The sequence below is a fragment of the Sinohyriopsis cumingii genome, chromosome 9 (genome assembly GCF_028554795.1).
Source record: "Sinohyriopsis cumingii isolate HCF-2022 chromosome 9, ASM2855479v2, whole genome shotgun sequence".
Lineage (NCBI taxonomy): Eukaryota > Metazoa > Mollusca > Bivalvia > Unionida > Unionidae > Sinohyriopsis > Sinohyriopsis cumingii.
Window position 1 is genome coordinate 32,282,159 of NC_142969.1, and position 8,907 is coordinate 32,291,065.

Consider the following 8,907-nt stretch of genomic DNA (forward strand, 5'->3'; position numbering starts at 1 on the left):
CCAAAGCAGTTCTACACCAATAATGGGGCAAGACACTTCAAGTACGGGCGAGACATCTACCTTAACATTGTCAACCACGTCTTTCTCTACAACGATCAGTACCAGTCCAGTAAGTGTATCGGTTGAGGCCACCGGCACTTCTATCGCACAAGCTAGTAGCACTTTGGCGGCAACATCTAGTGCAACTTCTACCACTGCTGATTCGACAACAACGATACCTGTAGGTACCATTTCAGGGTCTATAACGCCAACCATTACACCTACTTTGGAATCCACAACAAGCTTGATGTATAGCTCATCTCCAGCATTAACGATATCTGAGAGTCAGACAACAATCTTGATTTCAAGTTCAAGTGTGTTACAGACTGCAAGTACATTTGCGACAGCCACTGCATCTGTTACCTCTGCAATACTAACAGAAACATTGATCCGTAGTTCCGAGGCAACATCGTCGACTCAAGGGACTCCAATTACTACTGCAGACATTTCCTCAACAGGTAGGTTAATTCTTTTTTATCCCACAGACCTTTAAGTGCAATGTACACTATTTTATACTATCACTATGAGAGGCATTTATTATGTCAATTCTAATCATTTTTTTAACATATGATGGAAAAGTCGTTTTGTCAATACACGAGATTTCTGCGGTCTCATGTAATGGCGATAAATCTACTTGAGCGATTGCGTAAAGACCTACTCAAGTCTTACGAGTTGAAGAAAACTATTGCAAGCACACAAAGCAATAACAGGATTTGAAACTTTCTCAGCCAGCAAATTAGTTGTGTGTGTAAGGTAAGACGTGGGAAAGGATAATTCTCAGAGCAAATGTACTTAGACTGAATCATACTTTTGAGGCGCACTCTGTTTATTATTTTTGTCCCATGCCATTGGTCACGGAGCCATGAAAATATATATATTCGTGATGGTAATATTAACTAAGGGTATCTACATCTACATTTGCAGATATAAACATAGAATGAATCTCCTGAATATTTTGTAGGAAAACTATATTATAAGATAGAATGTTGATATCGTAGGACCCGAAATTGGTTTGCAAATTGGTCAAATGCAGGAGAAGAAATTATTCTAGTTGAAAAATGCACTAGTACAACCTTACGTCGTACTCGTGTATAAAGTATTCGAAATCTAACAATTGTTCTGATACTTATATATGAAACGAAAAAGTATTCAGAACCTACACATGTACATGAGACGAACGTTTCCTCTCTTCTTCTTCATACCCTAGAGGACCACTCGGTTGGCTTAGTGGTTTGAGCGTCAGTCTCTGATTCGGCAGGTCGTGGGTTCGATCGCCATCCGTGTCATAAAAAAGGCTTATAGAAATCCTACTAACAACTGCCGTGTTTGGCGCTCATCAGTAAGAGCTTAGTGCTCGGAGTGGTGGGCCTTGTGTAAGAATGATGTCACTGTGTGGGACATTCTTCTACAAGCCTGTGGCGTGATGGCCCATTTCTAGAGATTACAATATACTGCCACACTGGCGACATCGTAGCGATATGACTAAAAATTGTCAAAGTTACGTTAAAGATCCAACTCACACAGACAAACACTCATAAACTGGAGAATAGAGTTCATTATTTGCCCGAGAGAAGTCAGAAAGATCGTTATATAATGTGCGCAATTATGCTTGACTTGCGTCTATATTTGGTTTAAATGTCCTATCGTTACATGAAGTTGGAATTAAGTGGAACGTTAATTTGTAATGAAGTATGTGAGATTCAAAATTTTGCAAATCGTTCCAACTGGTAGAAACAAATGGGTTTTTATTGTCGTAAGCTTCTACATTCGGTTTTTCAGCTAATTAAATTAGCAATAAATATGTATTGGATAATGTTCTTGTGAAGTAAATGTGGTGGTAGATAAGTGCCAACTGACCGTCTGTTTTACAGCTTCTACAAGTACAGCAACGACAACGACCATCCAAAGCAGTTCTACACCAATAATGGGGCAAGACACTTCAAGTACGAGCGAGACATCTACCCTGACATTGTCAACCACATCTTTCTCTACAACGATCAGTACCAGTCCAGTAAGTGTATCGGTTGAGGCCACCGGCACTTCTATCGCACAAGCTAGTAGCACTTTGGCGGCAACATCTAGTGCAACTTCTGCCACTGCTGATTCGACAACAACGATACCTGTAGGTACCATTTCAGGGTCTATAACGCCAACCATTACACCTACTTTGGAATCCACAACAAGCTTGATGTATAGCTCATCTCCAGCATTAACGATATCTGAGAGTCAGACAACAATCTTGCCTTCAAGTTCAAGTGTGTTACAGACTGCAAGTACATTTGCGACAGCCACTGCATCTGTTACCTCTGCAATACTAACAGAAACATTGATCCGTAGTTCCGAGGCCACATCGTCGACTCAAGGGACTCCAATTACTACTGCAGACATTTCCTCAACAGGTAGGTTAATTCGTTTTTATCCCACAGACCTTTAAGTGCAATGTACACTATTTTATACTATCACTATGAGAGGCATTTATTATGCCAATTCTAATCATTTTTTTTAACATATGATGGAAAAGTCGTTTTGTCAATACACGAGATTTCTGCGGTCTCATGTAATGGCGATAAATCTACTTGAGCGATTGCGTAAAGACCTACTCAAGTCTTACGAGTTGAAGAAAACTATAGCAAGCACACAAAGCAATAACAGGATTTGAAACTTTCTCAGCCAGCAAATTAGTTGTGTGTGTAAGATAACACGTGGGAAAGATAATTCTCAGAGCAAATGTACTTAGACTGAATCATACTTTTGAGGCGCACTCGGTTTATTATTTTTGTCCCATGCCATTGGTCACGGAGCCATGAAAATATATATATATTCGTGATGGTAATATTAACTAACGGCTTCTACATCTACATTTGCAGATATAAACATAGAATGAATCTCCTGAATATTTTGTAGGAAAACTATATGATAAGATAGAATGTTGATATCGTAAGACCCGAAATTGGTTTGTAATATTGTTCAAATGCAGGAGAAGAAATTATTCTAGTTGAAAAATACACTAGTACAACCTTACGTCGTACGCGTGTATAAAATTGTTCGAAATCTAACAATCGTTCTGATACTTATATATGAAATGAAAAAGTATTCAGAACCTACACATGTAAATTAGACGAACGTTTCCTCTCTTCTTCTTCATACCCTAGAGGACCGCTCGGTTGGCTTAGTGGTTTGAGCGTCAGTCTCTGATTCGGCAGGTCGTGGGTTCCATCGCCATCCGTGTCATAAAAAAGGCTTACAGAAATCCTACTAACAACTGCCGTGTTTGGCGCTCATCAGTAAGAGCTTAGTGCTCGGAGTGGTGGGCCTTGTGTAAGAATGATGTCACTGTGTGGGACATTCTTCTACGAGCCTGTGGCGTGATGGCCCATTTCTCGAGATTACAATATACTGCCACACTGGCGACATCGTAGCGATATGACTAAAAATTGTCAAAGTTACGTTCAAGATCCAACTCACACAGACAAACACTCATAAACTGGAGAATAGAGTACATTATTTGCCCGAGAGAAGTCAGAAAGATCGTTAAATAATGTGCGCAATTATTCTTGACTTGCGTCTATATTTGGTTTAAATGTCCTATCGTTACATGAAGTTGGAATTAAGTGGAACGTTAATTTGTAATGATGTATGTGATATTCGAAATTTTGCAAATCGTTCCCACTAGTAGAAACAAATGGGTCTTTATTGTCGTAAGCTTCTACATTCGGTTTTTCAGCTAATTAAATTAGCAATAAATATGTATTGGATAATGTTCTTGTGAAGTAAATGTGGTGGTAGATAAGTGCCAACTGACCGTCTCTTTTACAGCTTCTACAAGTACAGCAACGACAACGACCATCCAAAGCAGTTCTACACCAATAATGGGGCAAGACACTTCAAGTACGAGCGAGACATCTACCTTAACATTGTCAACCACGTCTTTCTCTACAACGATCAGTACCAGTCCAGTAAGTGTATCGGTTGAGGCCACCGGCACTTCTATCGCACAAGCTAGTAGCACTTTGGCGGAAACATCTAGTGCAAATTCTACCACTGCTGATTCGACAACAACGATACCTGTAGGTACCATTTCAGGGTCTATAACGCCAACCATTACACCTACTTTGGAATCCACAACAAGCTTGATGTATAGCTCATCTCCAGCATTAACGATATCTGAGAGTCAGACAACAATCTTGATTTCAAGTTCAAGTGTGTTACAGACTGCAAGTAGATTTGCGACAGCCACTGCATCTGTTACCTCTGCAATACTAACAGAAACATTGATCCGTAGTTCCGAGGCAACATCGTCGACTCAAGGGACTCCAATTACTACTGCAGACATTTCCTCAACAGGTAGGTTAATTCTTTTTTATCCCACAGACCTTTAAGTGCAACGTACACTATTTTATACTATCACTATGAGAGGTATTTATTATGTCAATTCTAATCATTTTTTTAACATATGATGGAAAAGTCGTTTTGTCAATACACGAGATTTCTGCGGTCTCATGTAATGGCGATAAATCTACTTGAGCGATTGCGTAAAGACCTACTCAAGTCTTACGAGTTGAAGAAAACTATTGCAAGCACACAAAGCAATAACAGGATTTGAAACTTTCTCAGCCAGCAAATTAGTTGTGTGTGTAAGGTAAGACGTGGGAAAGGATAATTCTCAGAGCAAATGTACTTAGACTGAATCATACTTTTGAAGCGCACTCGGTTTATTATTTTTGTCCCATGCCATTGGTCACGGAGCCATGAAAATATATATATTCGTGATGGTAATATTAACTAAGGGTATCTACATCTACATTTGCAGATATAAACATAGAATGAATCTCCTGAATATTTTGTAGGAAAACTATATTATAAGATAGAATGTTGATATCGTAGGACCCGAAATTGGTTTGCAAATTGGTCAAATGCAGGAGAAGAAATTATTCTAGTTGAAAAATGCACTAGTACAACCTTACGTCGTACTCGTGTATAAAGTATTCGAAATCTAACAATTGTTCTGATACTTATATATGAAACGAAAAAGTATTCAGAACCTACACATGTACATGAGACGAACGTTTCCTCTCTTCTTCTTCATACCCTAGAGGACCGCTCGGTTGGCTTAGTGGTTTGAGCGTCAGTCTCGGATTCGGCAGGTCGTGGGTTCGATCGCCATCCGTGTCATAAAAAAGGCTTACAGAAATCCTACTGACAACTGCCGTGTTTGGCGCTCATCAGTAAGAGCTTAGTGCTCGGAGTGGTGGGCCTTGTGTAAGAATGATGTCACTGTGTGGGACATTCTTCTACAAGCCTGTGGCGTGATGGCCCATTTCTAGAGATTACAATATACTGCCACACTGGCGACATCGTAGCGATATGACTAAAAATTGTCAAAGTTACGTTCAAGATCCAACTCACACAGACAAACACTCATAAACTGGAGAATAGAGTTCATTATTTGCCCGAGAGAAGTCAGAAAGATCGTTAAATAATGTGCGCAATTATGCTTGACTTGCGTCTATATTTGGTTTAAATGTCCTATCGTTACATGAAATTGGAATTAAGTGGAACGTTAATTTGTAATGATGTATGTGAGATTCGAAATTTTGCAAATCGTTCCAACTGGTAGAAACAAATGGGTTTTTATTGTCGTAAGCTTCTACATTCGGTTTTTCAGCTAATTAAATTAGCAATAAATATGTATTGGATAATGTTCTTGTGAAGTAAATGTGGTGGTAGATAAGTGCCAACTGACCGTCTGTTTTACAGCTTCTACAAGTACAGCAACGACAACGACCATCCAAAGCAGTTCTACACCAATAATGGGGCAAGACACTTCAAGTACGAGCGAGACATCTACCTTAACATTGTCAACCACGTCTTTCTCTACAACGATCAGTACCAGTCCAGTAAGTGTATCGGTTGAGGCCACCGGCACTTCTATCGCACAAGCTAGTAGCACTTTGGCGGAAACATCTAGTGCAAATTCTACCACTGCTGATTCGACAACAACGATACCTGTAGGTACCATTTCAGGGTCTATAACGCCAACCATTACACCTACTTTGGAATCCACAACAAGCTTGATGTATAGCTCATCTCCAGCATTAACGATATCTGAGAGTCAGACAAGAATCTTGATTTCAAGTTCAAGTGTGTTACAGACTGCAAGTACATTTGCGACAGCCACTGCATCTGTTACCTCTGCAATACTAACAGAAACATTGATCCGTAGTTCCGAGGCCACATCGTCGACTCAAGGGACTCCAATTACTACTGCAGACATTTCCTCAACAGGTAGGTTAATTCGTTTTTATCCCACAGACCTTTAAGTGCAATGTACACTATTTTATACTATCACTATGAGAGGTATTTATTATGCCAATTCTAATCATTTTTTAACATATGATGGAAAAGTCGTTTTGTCAATACACGAGATTTCTGCGGTCTCATGTAATGGCGATAAATCTACTTGAGCGATTGCGTAAAGACCTACTCAAGTCTTACGAGTTGAAGAAAACTATAGCAAGCACACAAAGCAATAACAGGATTTGAAACTTTCTCAGCCAGCAAATTAGTTGCGTGTGTAAGGTAAGACGTGGGAAAGGATAATTCTCAGAGCAAATGTACTTAGACTGAATCATACTTTTGAGGCGCACTCGGTTTATTTTTTTTTTGTCCCATGCCATTGGTCACGGAGGAATGAAAATATATATTCGTGATGGTAATATTAACTAAGGGCTTCTACATCTACATTTGCAGATATAAACATAGAATGAATATCCTGAATATTTTGTAGGAAAACTATATTATAAGATAGAATGTTGATATCTTAGGACCCGAAATTGGTTTGCAATATTGGTCAAATGCAGGAGAAGAAATTGGTCTAGTTGAAAAATACACTAGTACAACCTTACGTCGTACTCGTGTATAAAGTGTTCGAAATCTAACAATTGCTCTGATACTTATATATGAAATGAAAAAGTATTCAGAACCTACACATGTACATGAGACGAACGTTTCCTCTCTTCTTCTTCATACCCTAGAGGACCGCTCGGTTGGCTTAGTGGTTTGAGCGTCAGTCTCGGATTCGGCAGGTCGTGGGTTCGATCGCCATCCGTGTCATAAAAAAGGCTTACAAAAATCCTACTAACAACTGCCGTCTTTGGCGCTATTCATTAAGAGCTTAGTGCTCAGAGTGGTGGGCCTTGTGTAAGAATGATGTCACTGTGTGGGACATTCTTTTACAAGCCTGTGGCGTGATGCCCCATTTCTAGAGATTACAATATACTGCCACACTGGCGACATCGTAGCGATATGACTAAAAATTGTCAAAGTTACGTTAAACATCCAACTCACACAGACAAACACTCATAAACTGGAGAATAGAGTTCATTATTTGTCCGAGATAATCAGAAAGATCGTTAAATGATATGCGCAATTATGCTTGAATTGCGTCTATATTTGGTTTAAATGTTCTATCGTTACATGAAGTTGGAATTAAGTCGAACGCTGATTTGTAATGATGTATGTGATATTCGAAATTTTGCAAATCGTTCCCACTAGTAGAAACAAATGGGTATTTATCGTCGTAAGCTTCTACATTCGATTTTTCAGCTAATTAAATTAGCAATAAATATGTACTGGATAATGTTCTTGTGAAGTAAATGTGGTGGTAGATAAGTGCCAACTGACCGTCTCTTTTACAGCTTCTACAAGTACAGCAACGACAACGACCATCCAAGGCAGTTCTACACCAATAATGGGGCAAGAAACTTCAAGTACGAGCGAGACATCTACCTTAACATTGTCAACCACATCTTTCTCTACAACTATCAGTACCAGTCCAGTAAGTGTATCGCTTGAGGCCACCGGCACTTCTATCGCACAAGCTAGTAGCACTTTGGCGGCAACATCTAGTGCAACTTCTACCACTGCTGATTCGACAACAACGATACCTGTAGCTACCATTTCAAGGTCTATAACGCCAACCATTACACCTACTTTGGAATCCACAACAAGCTTGATGTATAGCTCATCTCCAGCATTAACGATATATGAGAGTCAGACAACAATTGTGCCTTCAAGTCCAAGTGTGCTACAGACTGCAAGTACATTTGCGACAGCCACTGCATCTGGTACGTCTGCAATACTAACAGAAACATTGATCCGTAGTTCCGAGGCCACATCGTCGACTCAAGGGACTCCAATTACTACTGCAGACATTTCCTCAACAGGTAGGTTAATTCGTTTTTATCCCACAGACCTTCAAGTGCAATGTACACTATTTTATACGATCACTATGAGAGGTATGTATTATGCCCATTCTCATCATTTTTTTAACATATGATGGAAAAGTCGTTTTGTCAATACACGAGATTTCTGCGGACTCATGTAATGGCGATAAAACTACTTGAGCGATTGCGTAAAGACCTACTCAAGTCTTACGAGTTGAAGGAAACTATTGCAAACACACAAAACATTAACAGGATTTGAAACTTCGTCAGCCAGCAAATTAGTTGTGTGTGTAAGGTAAGACGTGGGAAAGGATAATTTTCAGAGCAAATGTATTCAGACTGAATCATACTTTCGAGGCGCACTCGGTTTATTATTTTTGTCCCATGCCATTGGTCACGGAGGAATGAAAATATATATATTCGTGTTAGCAATATTAACACAGGGCTTCTACATCTACATTTGCAGATATAAACATAGAATGAATATCTTGAATATTTTGTAGGAAAACTATATTATAAGATAGAATGTTGATATCGTAGGACCCGAAATTGGTTTGCAATATTGGTCAAATGCAGGAGAAGAAATTGGTCTAATTGAAAAATACACTGGTACAACCTTACGTCGTACTCGTGTATAAAGTGT